The sequence below is a fragment of the Xyrauchen texanus genome, chromosome 28 (genome assembly GCF_025860055.1).
Source record: "Xyrauchen texanus isolate HMW12.3.18 chromosome 28, RBS_HiC_50CHRs, whole genome shotgun sequence".
NCBI classification, from domain to species: domain Eukaryota; kingdom Metazoa; phylum Chordata; class Actinopteri; order Cypriniformes; family Catostomidae; genus Xyrauchen; species Xyrauchen texanus.
In genome coordinates, this window is record NC_068303.1 from 11,952,727 (window position 1) to 11,967,153 (window position 14,427).

The 14,427-nt window shown below is 37.3% G+C and overlaps 2 long non-coding RNA genes across 2 annotated transcripts; both read left to right on the forward strand.

Annotated features, from left to right (window-relative positions):
* Window positions 1-1,162: 1,162 nt before the first annotated feature.
* LOC127621803 (uncharacterized) lies at window positions 1,163-1,733 on the forward strand. Its single transcript, XR_007967908.1, has 3 exons — window positions 1,163-1,179; window positions 1,337-1,489; window positions 1,605-1,733. It is a non-coding gene; the product is annotated as an uncharacterized LOC127621803 (long non-coding RNA).
* A 1,853-nt stretch (window positions 1,734-3,586) lies between these two features.
* On the forward strand, window positions 3,587-12,771 carry LOC127621804 (uncharacterized). Its single transcript, XR_007967909.1, has 3 exons — window positions 3,587-3,603; window positions 3,762-3,914; window positions 12,643-12,771. It is a non-coding gene; the product is annotated as an uncharacterized LOC127621804 (long non-coding RNA).
* Window positions 12,772-14,427: the final 1,656 nt, after the last annotated feature.

The following is a 14,427-nucleotide window of genomic DNA, read 5'->3' on the forward strand; positions in this document are numbered from 1 at the left end:
AATGCCCTTCTTCAACAGTGTGTTCATTAAATGGAACACAATATGAGTGCAAATGTGAGGAGCAGCATGTCTGGACCAATGACACCTGCAAGGCATTTCAGGTGTGTGATAAGATTGTTGGAGACACTTGTGGCTGTATTCAGGCTCTTCCTTCAGAGGGTCAGCTTTGCCAGAGAGGTGAGTTATCACATTAGAATACAAATGTACCGAGTGTAGTATTTTTAAACTGGTTTTATGTGTTTATACTGTGACACTTGACATTTTTGGTGGTTCAGAATTTTTTTTTTTTCCATTTCTGCAAAACCTTCTCACTCAATGGCAGATATCAATGAATGTGAAGATGCTTTGTCAGTGTGTGGCCAGAACTCAAATTGTACTAACATCATTGGGAGCCACATGTGTTCATGCTGGAGTGGATTTTCTGCATCCAATAAAGACAGTCCAGTGAGCCGCAACAACTCATGTCAGGGTAAGAATGATCAACTGATATTATTTTATGTTTTAATCACATGTTAATTAGTTTAAAATTCTTCTATATTCATTTAGCTGTTTTTGTGAATTATTTCTCTTAACAGAGGTCTTTCAAGGCTTTGTTTCATTTGCTTATTAAATATAATTTTTAAATAATTAATTTAAAAATGATTTTTGTGTGTGTGTGTGTGGTTTTTTTTTCTACAGATATCGATGAATGTCTGCTCATTCCATCTGTATGTGGTCCAAATTCCATCTGTACTAATGAATTGGGATTTTACAATTGCTCATGCTTGGATGGATTCACTGCAACAAACACAAATCTCACTAACGGCATCAATGATACATGTAGAGGTAAATTCTGTGTTCACATCCTTGTTTAATATAATCTTGAAAAATAACAATGATATTTTTTGTTCTTTAGGTGCTCATGCCTTTAATTGCAAAGTTAGTCACCCAAAACATAAAGATCAATCGATATTTAGCTTTATGTTGACAACCACATATGCATGTGAGCCCCATAAGCAAACTATTCTTTATTTTTATCTTTCCTCAATAAAGATGTCAATGAATGTGTTGATAAATCTGCATTCTGTGGTCCAAACTCAATCTGTACCAATACAATCGGGAGTTACAACTGTTCCTGCTCGAGTGGTTTTACTGTTACAAATAGGAGTCAACCAGTCAGTAACCGTAACCCATGCAATGGTAAGCATATAGAAATGTATGAATCCTATAGAACACCATATCAAACATTTACTTTTTCAGTAGTGATGAAATGTGCTTATATTGATTTAGTAGTGGTTGAAACTTGGGTTTTAATGGCATTTTCATAATTTCTGAATGTTTTTCTCTCTCATTACAGTGCCTCTACCTTTGAGTGAATATTTGATTGAAATTCAGATAAATACAATGAATAGTGCCATCATTGATCAGCTGAGGACCCTTCTGATGTCTTTCAATTCACCGTACACAATCAGTGACAGCACTAACATTACAGAAATCAACATAACTACTGGTATTTATTCTGCCTCTGCTTTTTTGTGTTGCATAGCAAAGATTAAGCTTTATCTGTCATCAATACTGTCTTAACCACTAAGATTTAATTTTTGGCCTGTTCTTCTGCTTTTCAGTGTGTTCTTTGAATGAAACGGAATATCAGTGTAAATGTGAGGGTCAGTTTGTTTGGCCAAATGACACGTGTCATTCATACGAGACCTGTGATGGCATAATTGATGGTGCATGTACATGTATTAATGCCCTTCCAAACAATGGACAGTTTTGCCAGTTAAAGGAAGGTAAGACACTGGAGTAAATGAACAGCACAACAGTAACGTTCTTTTTGACACATAACATGAAGCTCTAGCTATTGAATGATGTAATGTGTGGTACTGTATAATATTTACAGAAGATAAACATTTGTATTTTATAATACCTGAAGTTGTATATATACATCAATCAGGAGAAACTTGAAACATTTTTATGTTTTGAACAATATCCAACACGTCATGCAAAGCCTTATATGAGGCAACCTGAGTTGGAATTCAGCTTTTGTAATTTCTTAAACCATTCTTCCTATTCTCTCCCTATAATTTGCTGTCTCCTCTCTGATTCTCCTTAATATAAAAACAGAAACTGTGTTTTGACAGGAAATAATTTATTTGTACTAGTTATTCCTCTCAACTTGCCTCTGATTTTTCTTACAGTACCACCTTCTAAATACATTATTGACATTGACATGAGATTGTTGGACATGATCCTGGTGAATTACTTACGAAATCTCATCCCAAATATCAGTCTGCCTCTTGCTCTGAGCAACAAAGTAAATATCACAGATATCGACATTACTACTGGTAAGAGCAGAATGTTTCCTACTGTCAGGGTCACTTTTACAAGTCACATAGCTCGATGAATCGGGTATTAGGGGAAAGCTACAGTTTGAACAGATAAATGAATGCCCTTCTTCAACAGTGTGTGGATTAAATGGAACACAATATGAGTGCAAATGTGAGGAGCAGCATGTCTGGACCAATGACACCTGCAAGGCATTTCAGGTGTGTGATAAGATTGTTGGAGACACTTGTGGCTGTATTCAGGCTCTTCCTTCAGAGGGTCAGCTTTGCCAGAGAGGTGAGTTATCACATTAGAATACAAATGTACCGAGTGTAGTATTTTTAAACTGGTTTTATGTGTTTATACTGTGACACTTGACATTTTTGGTGGTTCAGAATTTTTTTTTTTTCCATTTCTGCAAAACCTTCTCACTCAATGGCAGATATCAATGAATGTGAAGATGCTTTGTCAGTGTGTGGCCAGAACTCAAATTGTACTAACATCATTGGGAGCCACATGTGTTCATGCTGGAGTGGATTTTCTGCATCCAATAAAGACAGTCCAGTGAGCCGCAACAACTCATGTCAGGGTAAGAATGATCAACTGATATTATTTTATGTTTTAATCACATGTTAATTAGTTTAAAATTCTTCTATATTCATTTAGCTGTTTTTGTGAATTATTTCTCTTAACAGAGGTCTTTCAAGGCTTTGTTTCATTTGCTTATTAAATATAATTTTTAAATAATTAATTTAAAAATGATTTTTTGTGTGTGTGTGTGTGTTTTTTTTCTACAGATATCGATGAATGTCTGCTCATTCCATCTGTATGTGGTCCAAATTCCATCTGTACTAATGAATTGGGATTTTACAATTGCTCATGCTTGGATGGATTCACTGCAACAAACACAAATCTCACTAACGGCATCAATGATACATGTAGAGGTAAATTCTGTGTTCACATCCTTGTTTAATATAATCTTGAAAAATAACAATGATATTTTTTGTTCTTTAGGTGCTCATGCCTTTAATTGCAAAGTTAGTCACCCAAAACATAAAGATCAATCGATATTTAGCTTTATGTTGACAACCACATATGCATGTGAGCCCCATAAGCAAACTATTCTTTATTTTTATCTTTCCTCAATAAAGATGTCAATGAATGTGTTGATAAATCTGCATTCTGTGGTCCAAACTCAATCTGTACCAATACAATCGGGAGTTACAACTGTTCCTGCTCGAAGTGGTTTTACTGTTACAAATAGGAGTCAACCAGTCAGTAACCGTAACCCATGCAATGGTAAGCATATAGAAATGTATGAATCCTATAGAACACCATATCAAACATTTACTTTTTCAGTAGTGATGAAATGTGCTTATATTGATTTAGTAGTGGTTGAAACTTGGGTTTTAATGGCATTTTCATAATTTCTGAATGTTTTTTCTCTCTCATTACAGTGCCTCTACCTTTGAGTGAATATTTGATTGAAATTCAGATAAATACAATGAATAGTGCCATCATTGATCAGCTGAGGACCCTTCTGATGTCTTTCAATTCACCGTACACAATCAGTGACAGCACTAACATTACAGAAATCAACATAACTACTGGTATTTATTCTGCCTCTGCTTTTTTGTGTTGCATAGCAAAGATTAAGCTTTATCTGTCATCAATACTGTCTTAACCACTAAGATTTAATTTTTGCCTGTTCTTCTGCTTTTCAGTGTGTTCTTTGAATGAAACGGAATATCAGTGTAAATGTGAGGGTCAGTTTGTTTGGCCAAATGACACGTGTCATTCATACGAGACCTGTGATGGCATAATTGATGGCGCATGTACATGTATTAATGCCCTTCCAAACAATGGACAGTTTTGCCAGTTAAAGGAAGGTAAGACACTGGAGTAAATGAACAACACAATAGTAACGTTCTTTTTGACACATAACATGAAGCTCTAGCTATTGAATGATGTAATGTGTGGTGCTGTATAATATTTACAGAAGATAAACATTTGTATTTTATAATACCTGAAGTTGTATATATACATCAATCAGGAGAAACTTGAAACGTTTTTATGTTTTGAACAATATCCAACACGTCATGCAAAGCCTTATATGAGGCAACCTGAGTTGGAATTCAGCTTTTGTAATTTCCTAAACCATTCTTCCTATTCTCTCCCTATAATTTGCTGTCTCCTCTCTGATTCTCCTTACTATAAAAACAGAAACTGTGTTTTGACAGGAAATAATTTATTTGTACTAGTTATTCCTCTCAACTTGCCTCTGATTTTTCTTACAGTACCACCTTCTAAATACATTATTGACATTGACATGAGATTGTTGGACATGATCCTGGTGAATTACTTACAAAATCTCATCCCAAATATCAGTCTGCCTCTTGCTCTGAGCAACAAAGTAAATATCACAGATATCGACATTACTACTGGTAAGAGCAGAATGTTTCCTACTGTCAGGGTCACTTTTACAAGTCACATAGCTCGATGAATCGGGTATTAGGGGAAAGGTACAGTTTGAACAGATAAATGAATGCCCTTCTTCAACAGTGTGTTCATTAAATGGAACACAATATGAGTGCAAATGTGAGGAGCAGCATGTCTGGACCAATGACACCTGCAAGGCATTTCAGGTGTGTGATAAGATTGTTGGAGACACTTGTGGCTGTATTCAGGCTCTTCCTTCAGAGGGTCAGCTTTGCCAGAGAGGTGAGTTATCACATTAGAATACAAATGTACCGAGTGTAGTATTTTTAAACTGGTTTTATGTGTTTATACTGTGACACTTGACATTTTTGGTGGTTCAGAATTTTTTTTTTTCCATTTCTGCAAAACCTTCTCACTCAATGGCAGATATCAATGAATGTGAAGATGCTTTGTCAGTGTGTGGCCAGAACTCAAATTGTACTAACATCATTGGGAGCCACATGTGTTCATGCTGGAGTGGATTTTCTGCATCCAATAAAGACAGTCCAGTGAGCCGCAACAACTCATGTCAGGGTAAGAATGATCAACTGATATTATTTTATGTTTTAATCACATGTTAATTAGTTTAAAATTCTTCTATATTCATTTAGCTGTTTTTGTGAATTATTTCTCTTAACAGAGGTCTTTCAAGGCTTTGTTTCATTTGCTTATTAAATATAATTTTTAAATAATTAATTTAAAAATGATTTTTTGTGTGTGTGTGTGTGGTTTTTTTTCTACAGATATCGATGAATGTCTGCTCATTCCATCTGTATGTGGTCCAAATTCCATCTGTACTAATGAATTGGGATTTTACAATTGCTCATGCTTGGATGGATTCACTGCAACAAACACAAATCTCACTAACGGCATCAATGATACATGTAGAGGTAAATTCTGTGTTCACATCCTTGTTTAATATAATCTTGAAAAATAACAATGATATTTTTTGTTCTTTAGGTGCTCATGCCTTTAATTGCAAAGTTAGTCACCCAAAACATAAAGATCAATCGATATTTAGCTTTATGTTGACAACCACATATGCATGTGAGCCCCATAAGCAAACTATTCTTTATTTTTATCTTTCCTCAATAAAGATGTCAATGAATGTGTTGATAAATCTGCATTCTGTGGTCCAAACTCAATCTGTACCAATACAATCGGGAGTTACAACTGTTCCTGCTCGAGTGGTTTTACTGTTACAAATAGGAGTCAACCAGTCAGTAACCGTAACCCATGCAATGGTAAGCATATAGAAATGTATGAATCCTATAGAACACCATATCAAACATTTACTTTTTCAGTAGTGATGAAATGTGCTTATATTGATTTAGTAGTGGTTGAAACTTGGGTTTTAATGGCATTTTCATAATTTCTGAATATTTTTTCTCTCTCTTTACAGTGCCTCTACCTTTGAGTGAATATTTGATTGAAATTCAGATAAATACAATGAATAGTGCCATCATTGATCAGCTGAGGACCCTCCTGATGTCTTTCAATTCACCGTACACAATCAGTGACAGCACTAACATTACAGAAATCAACATAACTACTGGTATTTATTCTGCCTCTGCTTTTTTGTGTTGCATAGCTAAGATTAAGCTTTATCTGTCATCAATACTGTCCTAACCACTAAGATTTAATTTTTGGCCTGTTCTTCTGCTTTTCAGTGTGTTCTTTGAATGAAACGGAATATCAGTGTAAATGTGAGGGTCAGTTTGTTTGGCCAAATGACACGTGTCATTCATACGAGGCCTGTGATGGCATAATTGATGGTGCATGTACATGTATTAATGCCCTTCCAAACAATGGACAATTTTGCCAGTTAAAGGAAGGTAAGAGAGTGGAGTAAATGAACAGCACAACAGTAACGTTCTTTTTGACACGTAACATGAAGATCTAGCTATTGAATGATGTAATGTGTGGTACTGTATAATATTTACAGAAGATAAACATTTGTATTTTATAATACCTGAAGTTGTATATATACATCAATCAGGAGAAACTTGAAACATTTTTATGTTTTGAACAATATCCAACACGTCATGCAAAGCCTTATATGAGGCAACCTGAGTTGGAATTCAGCTTTTGTAATTTCTTAAACCATTCTTCCTATTCTCTCCCTATAATTTGCTGTCTCCTCTCTGATACTCCTTAATATAAAAACAGAAACTGTGTTTTGACAGGAAATTATTTATTTGTACTAGTTATTCCTCTCAACTTGCCTCTGATTTTTCTTACAGTACCACCTTCTAAATACATTATTGACATTGACATGAGATTGTTGGACATGATCCTGGTGAATTACTTACGAAATCTCATCCCAAATATCAGTCTGCCTCTTGCTCTGAGCAACAAAGTAAATATCACAGATATCGACATTACTACTGGTAAGAGCAGAATGTTTCCTACTGTCAGGGTCACTTTTACAAGTCACATAGCTCGATGAATCGGGTATTAGGGGAAAGCTACAGTTTGAACAGATAAATGAATGCCCTTCTTCAACAGTGTGTGGATTAAATGGAACACAATATGAGTGCAAATGTGAGGAGCAGCATGTCTGGACCAATGACACCTGCAAGGCATTTCAGGTGTGTGATAAGATTGTTGGAGACACTTGTGGCTGTATTCAGGCTCTTCCTTCAGAGGGTCAGCTTTGCCAGAGAGGTGAGTTATCACATTAGAATACAAATGTACCGAGTGTAGTATTTTTATACTGGTCATATGTGTTTACACTGTGACACTTGACATTTTTGTTGGTTCAGAATTATTATTTTTTTTTCATTTCTGCAAAACCTTCTCACTCAATGGCAGATATCAATGAATGTGAAGATGCTTTGTCAGTGTGTGGCCAGAACTCAAATTGTACTAACATCATTGGGAGCCACATGTGTTCATGCTGGAGTGGGTTTTCTGCCTCCAATAAAGACAGTCCAGTGAGCCGCAACAACTCATGTCAGGGTAAGAATGATCAACTGATATTATTTTATGTTTTAATCACATGTTAATTAGTTTAAAATTCTTCTATATTCATTTAGCTGTTTTTGTGAATTCTTTCTCTTAACAGAGGTCTTTCAAGGCTTTGTTCATTTGCTTATTAGGGCCCAAGCACAAAGTGCGTAGGACCCTATTGTTTTCGTTAGGATTATTATTATTATTATTATTATTTTTTTTACGACTATTGGGGCACTTTTGGGGCTCTTAACGTGCTCAAAAACTCTTGAAACTTTGCACACGGGTCAGAACCCGCGGCTGTCAGGGCCGGGCTGAAGCTGGTACCCGGGCGTGGCAGGGGGGCTCGACAGCGCCCCCTGGAACAGGGTCCGAAAACTTGGTCTATAACTCAAACACGCTTGCATGTAATAATATGAAACTCGATGCACGTATAGATCTCATCGTTTCATATATCCTTCATACTTTTACTTTTTACCCCAGACCAACAGGAAACCGTCTATTTAGGGTTGTTTGAAAAACGCACGCAATGGAATTTGGAATACTCCTCCCAGAGAATTCCACCAATCGCCACCAAACTCGGTCAGCATGATGTCAAGACATTGAGCATGAAAAATTGCCGGCAGATTTTTGATATCTCTAACGGTTTGGCCGTGGCGAGGAAACGAAATGATGGCGCGAAAAGAGAAACAGGAAGTGTGTTATAACTTCTGCATACATTAATTGATCTCCATGAAACCGCAGCAGCGTGATCGCTGGAAGAAGCCGATCGCATGGATGTGACTATTGTCAGTCAAAGTTATAGCGCCACCAACTGGCAGAAGGAAGTGTGTCACTTTTAAAATGCTTTGAAATCACCCACTTATTTTTACCCGATTTACTTAAAACTTTAGGTGTATAATGTAAACACACGGCAGATGTAGACATGTGAAAGGATTATTGATATCTTCGATACTGTCGCCGCGGCAACGCTTCAAACTCGAATATTGTTTTTTGATGCTTTTGAGACTCTTAGCATACTTGAAATTGCATGAAACTCGACAGACTCATCACATTTATTAGCCAGTACACATGTGCAAAGTTTCAGAAACGGGCGTGGTGCAGGGGCTCAGTAGCGCCACCTTTTGACAAAAGTGGGGGGGTTGCTTTACACTTTGACCCACAGTCACAAAACTCAGGAATTATATTGTTCTCATCGAGCCGGACAACTTTCTAATTTACAGTCATTAGCTCAGACCAACAGAAAGTCAGATATCGTGGTTTGAATGTGGATGTTTTGGAGAATTTTCTCTCCCTCTCTCACTGACCCTACGTCTCTCTGTGTCTGGGGGGAGGGTGCTGATTTTGCTGAGGAGTGAAAATGCTTTTATTTTTGTTTTTCAAGGTTTTGGGGCCCTTAACGTGCTCGAAAACTCTTGAAACTTTGCACACGGGTCGGAACCCGCGGCCATCAGGGTCGGACCGAAGATGGTACCCGGGCGTGGCAGGGGGGCTCGACAGCGCACCCTGGAATGGGATTCGAACACTTGTCCATATATCAAACATGCTTGCATGTAATGATATGAAACTCGGTACACTTGTAGGTCTCGTCGGGCCGAACAACTTTCGTGCTCTAAGTTTTACGCCAGCCCAACAGGAAGTCGGCTATTATGGGTTGTTTGGAAACACGTGCTCTGGAATTATATATATTCCTCCTAGAGAATGAATCCAATCGCCACCAAACTCGGTCGGCATGAAGTCAAGACATTGAGGATGCTACATTCCGGACGGATTTTTGATATCTCGAACGGTTTGGCCGTGGCGAGGAAATTGATTTATGACTAAAAATGGACACATGAAGTGTGTTATAACTTAGTTAGTTCTATCTACAGTTACAAAACTCGGCGTGTATATTGTTCTCGTCGAGCCGAACAACTTTCTAATTTACAGTCATTAGCTCCGACCAACAGAAAGTCAGATATTGTGGTTTGAATGTGGATTTCTTAAAATTTTTCTCTTTCTGAGTGACCCCTCCTCCTCCCTTTCTGTGTTTTTTCTCTCAGTGTCTCTCTGTCTGACAGACAGAATGGGCCTGCCAAATTTTTTTTTAGTGTGTGTGTGTGTGTGTGGGGAGGGGAGGGGGGTTCTCTGTTGGGTTTACATTTGCTTTTTGATTGTTTGATTGTTTTTCAAGGTTTCTGGGACTTTTGGGGCCCTTAACATGCTCGAAAACTCTTGAAACTTTGCACACAGGTCAGAACCCGCAGCCATCAGGGCCGGGCTGAATCTGGTACCCGGGCGTGGCAGGGGGCTCGACAGCGACACCTGGAATGGGATTCAAACACTTGTCCATATATCAAACATGCTTGCATGTAATAATATGAAACTCGGAACACTTCTAGATCTCGTCGGGCCGAACAACTTTCTAATTTACAGTCATTAGCTCAGACCAACAGAAAGTCAGATATTTTGGTTTGAATGTGGAACACATTTCAAATTAACTTTGAAGCTCCAAAAAGCACATCAAAAGTAACATAAAAGAAGGGAGTGTGTTATAACTTCTGCATACATTAACTGATCTCGATGAAACTTCAGCAGTGTGTTTGCGGGAAGAGGCCGGTCGCATGGATGTGACTACTGTGAGTCAAAGTTATAGCGCCACCAACTGGCAGAAGGAAGTGTGTCACTTTCAAAATGCTTTGAAATCACCCTCTTATGTCTCAAGTGAACAAACAGACCAACAGAAAATCAGATATTTTGGTTTGAATGTGGAACACATTTCAAATTAACTTTGAAGCTCCAAAAAGCACATCAAAAGTAACATAAAAGAAGGGAGTGTGTTATAACTTCTGCATACATTAACTGATCTCGATGAAACTTCAGCAGTGTGTTTGCGGGAAGAGGCCGGTCGCATGGATGTGACTACTGTGAGTCAAAGTTATAGCGCCACCAACTGGCAGAAGGAAGTGTGTCACTTTCAAAATGCTTTGAAATCACCCTCTTATGTCTCAAGTGAACAAACAGACCAACAGAAAATCAGATATTTTGGTTTGAATGTGGAACACATTGCAAATGAACTTTGAAGCTCCAAAAAGCACATAAAGGCAGCATAAAAGCAAGGAAGTGTGTTATAACTTCTGCATACATTAACTGATCTCGATGAAACTTCAGCAGTGTGTCACATGGATGTGACTATTGTGAGACAAAGTTATAGCGCCACCAACTGGCAGAAGGGAGTGTGTCACTTTCAAAATGCTTTTAAATCACCCTCTTATGTCTCAAGTGAACAAACAGACCAACAGAAAGTCAGATATTTGGTTTGAATGTGGAACACATTGCAAATGAACTTTGAAGCTCCAAAAAGCACATAAAGGCAGCTTAAAAGCAAGGAAGTGTGTTATAACTTCTGCATACATTAACTGATCTCGATGAAACTTCAGCAGTGCGTAAATTATAATTACATTAATAAACCTGAACAGAGACCTCCGGATAAATACTGGCCTTCTGGATTAACACGTTTAAGTGCTGCAAAAGATATTGACCTATGACATCAAAAATTAATCTACATTTGAATTACCTCATAGATGTGACTATTGTGGTTCACGGTCCTAGGCACTGTCCCTGTCTCAAATGGCACACTTCATATGAATTTTCAGTCTTGTGTACTTATTTCGTGTGTCCATTAACTCCATGAGACCGTAGGGTGTCTCATTTTTCATTTTAGGTATCGGAAGGGTGCTCACGCATACTTTGTGGTTGATATGTGCCCTCCATGCGAACTTTTGCAGAGCCCACGCTGATGCGAGCTCTACAGCACACGTCTTCTCGACGGTCAAAGCGAGGTTACGTTATTGCCCATCGTGCACAGCGACCCTAAAGGCACGGGGGTGGCGGTGCCACCGGCTTGGGCCCGCCATCGCTGCTCGCAGCTATATTTAAATATATTTTTTTAATAATTATTTAAAAAATGATTTTTTGTGTGTGTATTTTTTTTTTCTACAGATATCGATGAATGTCTGCTCATTCCATCTGTATGTGGTCCAAATTCCATCTGTACTAATGAATTGGGATTTTACAATTGCTCATGCTTGGATGGATTCACTGCAACAAACACAAATCTCACTAACGGCATCAATGACACATGTAGAGGTTAGTTCTGTGTTCACATCCTTGTTTTATATAATCTTGAAAAATAACAATGATATTTTTTGTTCTTTAAGTGCTCATGCCTTTAATTGCAAAGTTTGTCACCCAAAACATAAAGATCAATCGATATTTAGCTTTATGTTGACAACCACATATGCATGTGAGCCCCATAAGCAAACTATTCTTTATTTTTATCTTTCCTCAATAAAGATGTCAATGAATGTGTTGATAAATCTGCATTCTGTGGTCCAAACTCAATCTGTACCAATACAATCGGGAGTTACAACTGTTCCTGCTCGAGTGGTTTTACTGTTACAAATAGGAGTCAACCAGTCAGTAACCGTAACCCATGCAATGGTAAGCATATAGAAATGTATGAATCCTATAGAACACCATATCAAACATTTACTTTTTCAGTAGTGATGAAATGTGCTTATATTGATTTAGTAGTGGTTGAAATTTGGGTTTTAATGGCATTTTCATAATTTCTGAATGTTTTTTCTCTCTCTTTACAGTGCTTCTACCTTTGAGTGAATATTTGATTGAAATTCAGATAAATACAATGAATAGTGCCATCATTGATCAGCTGAGGACCCTCCTGATGTCTTTCAATTCACCGTACACAATCAGTGACAGCACTAACATTACAGAAATCAACATAACTACTGGTATTTATTCTGCCTCTGCTTTTATGTGTTGCATAGCTAAGATTAAGCTTTATCTGTCATCAATACTGTCCTAACCACTAAGATTTAATTTTTGGCCTGTTCTTCTGCTTTTCAGTGTGTTCTTTGAATGAAACGGAATATCAGTGTAAATGTGAGGGTCAGTTTGTTTGGCCAAATGACACGTGTCATTCATACGAGACCTGTGATGGCATAATTGATGGTGCATGTACATGTATTAATGCCCTTCCAACCAATGGACAATTTTGCCAGTTAAAGGAAGGTAAGACACTGGAGTAAATGAACAGCACAACAGTAACGTTCTTTTTGACACGTAACATGAAGCTCTAGCTATTGAATGATGTAATGTGTGGTACTGTATAATATTTACAGAAGATAAACCTTTGTATTTTATAATACCTGAAGTTGTATATATACATCAATCAGGAGAAACTAGAAAAATTTTATGTTTTGAACAATATTCAACACGTCATGCAAAGCCTTATATGAGGCAACCTGAGTTGGAATTCAGCTTTTGTAATTTCTTAAACCATTCTTCCTATTCTCTCCCTATAATTTGCTGTCTCCTCTCTGATTCTCCTTAATATAAAAACAGAAACTGTGTTTTGACAGGAAATAATTTATTTGTACTAGTTATTCCTCTCAACCTGCCTCTGATTTTTCTTACAGTACCACCTTCTAAATACATTATTGACATTGACATGAGATTGTTGGACATGATCCTGGTGAATTACTTACGAAATCTCATCCCAAATATCAGTCTGCCTCTTGCTCTGAGCAACAAAGTAAATATCACAGATATCGACATTACTACTGGTAAGAGCAGAATGTTTCCTACTGTCAGGGTCACTTTTACAAGTCACATAGCTCGATGAATCGGGTATTAGGGAAAGCTACAGTTTGAACAGATAAATGAATGCCCTTCTTCAACAGTGTGTGGATTAAATGGAACACAATATGAGTGCAAATGTGAGGAGCAGCATGTCTGGACCAATGACACCTGCAAGGCATTTCAGGTGTGTGATAAGATTGTTGGAGACACTTGTGGCTGTATTCAGGCTCTTCCTTCAGAGGGTCAGCTTTGCCAGAGAGGTGAGTTATCACATTAGAATACAAATGTACCGAGTGTAGTATTTTTATACTGGTCATAATGTGTTTACACTGTGACACTTGACATTTTTGTTGGTTCAGAATTATTATTTTTTTTTTTGCATTTCTGCAAAACCTTCTCACTCAATGGCAGATATCAATGAATGTGAAGATGCTTTGTCAGTGTGTGGCCACAACTCAAATTGTACTAACATCATTGGGAGCCACATGTGTTCATGCTGGAGTGGGTTTTCTGCCTCCAATAAAGACAGTCCAGTGAGCCGCAACAACTCATGTCAGGGTAAGAATGATCAACTGATATTATTTTATGTTTTAATCACATGTTAATTAGTTTAAAATTCTGCTATATTCATTTAGCTGTTTTTGTGAATTTTTTCTCTTAACAGAGGTCTTTCAAGGCTTTGTCCATTTGCTTATTAAATATTTTTTTTAAATAATTTTTTTTAAAATGATTTTTTGTGTGTGTGTGTGTTTTGTTTTTTTCTACAGATATCGATGAATGTCTGCTCATTCCATCTGTATGTGGTCCAAATTCCATCTGTACTAATGAATTGGGATTTTACAATTGCTCATGCTTGGATGGATTCACTTCAACAAACACAAATCTCACTAACGGCATCAATGACACATGTAGAGGTTAGTTCTTTGTTCACATCCTTGTTTAATATAATCTTGAAAAATAACAATGATATTTTTTGTTCTTTCAGTGCTCATGCCTTTAATTGCAAAGTTTGTCACCCAAAACATAAAGATCAATCGATATTTAGCTTTA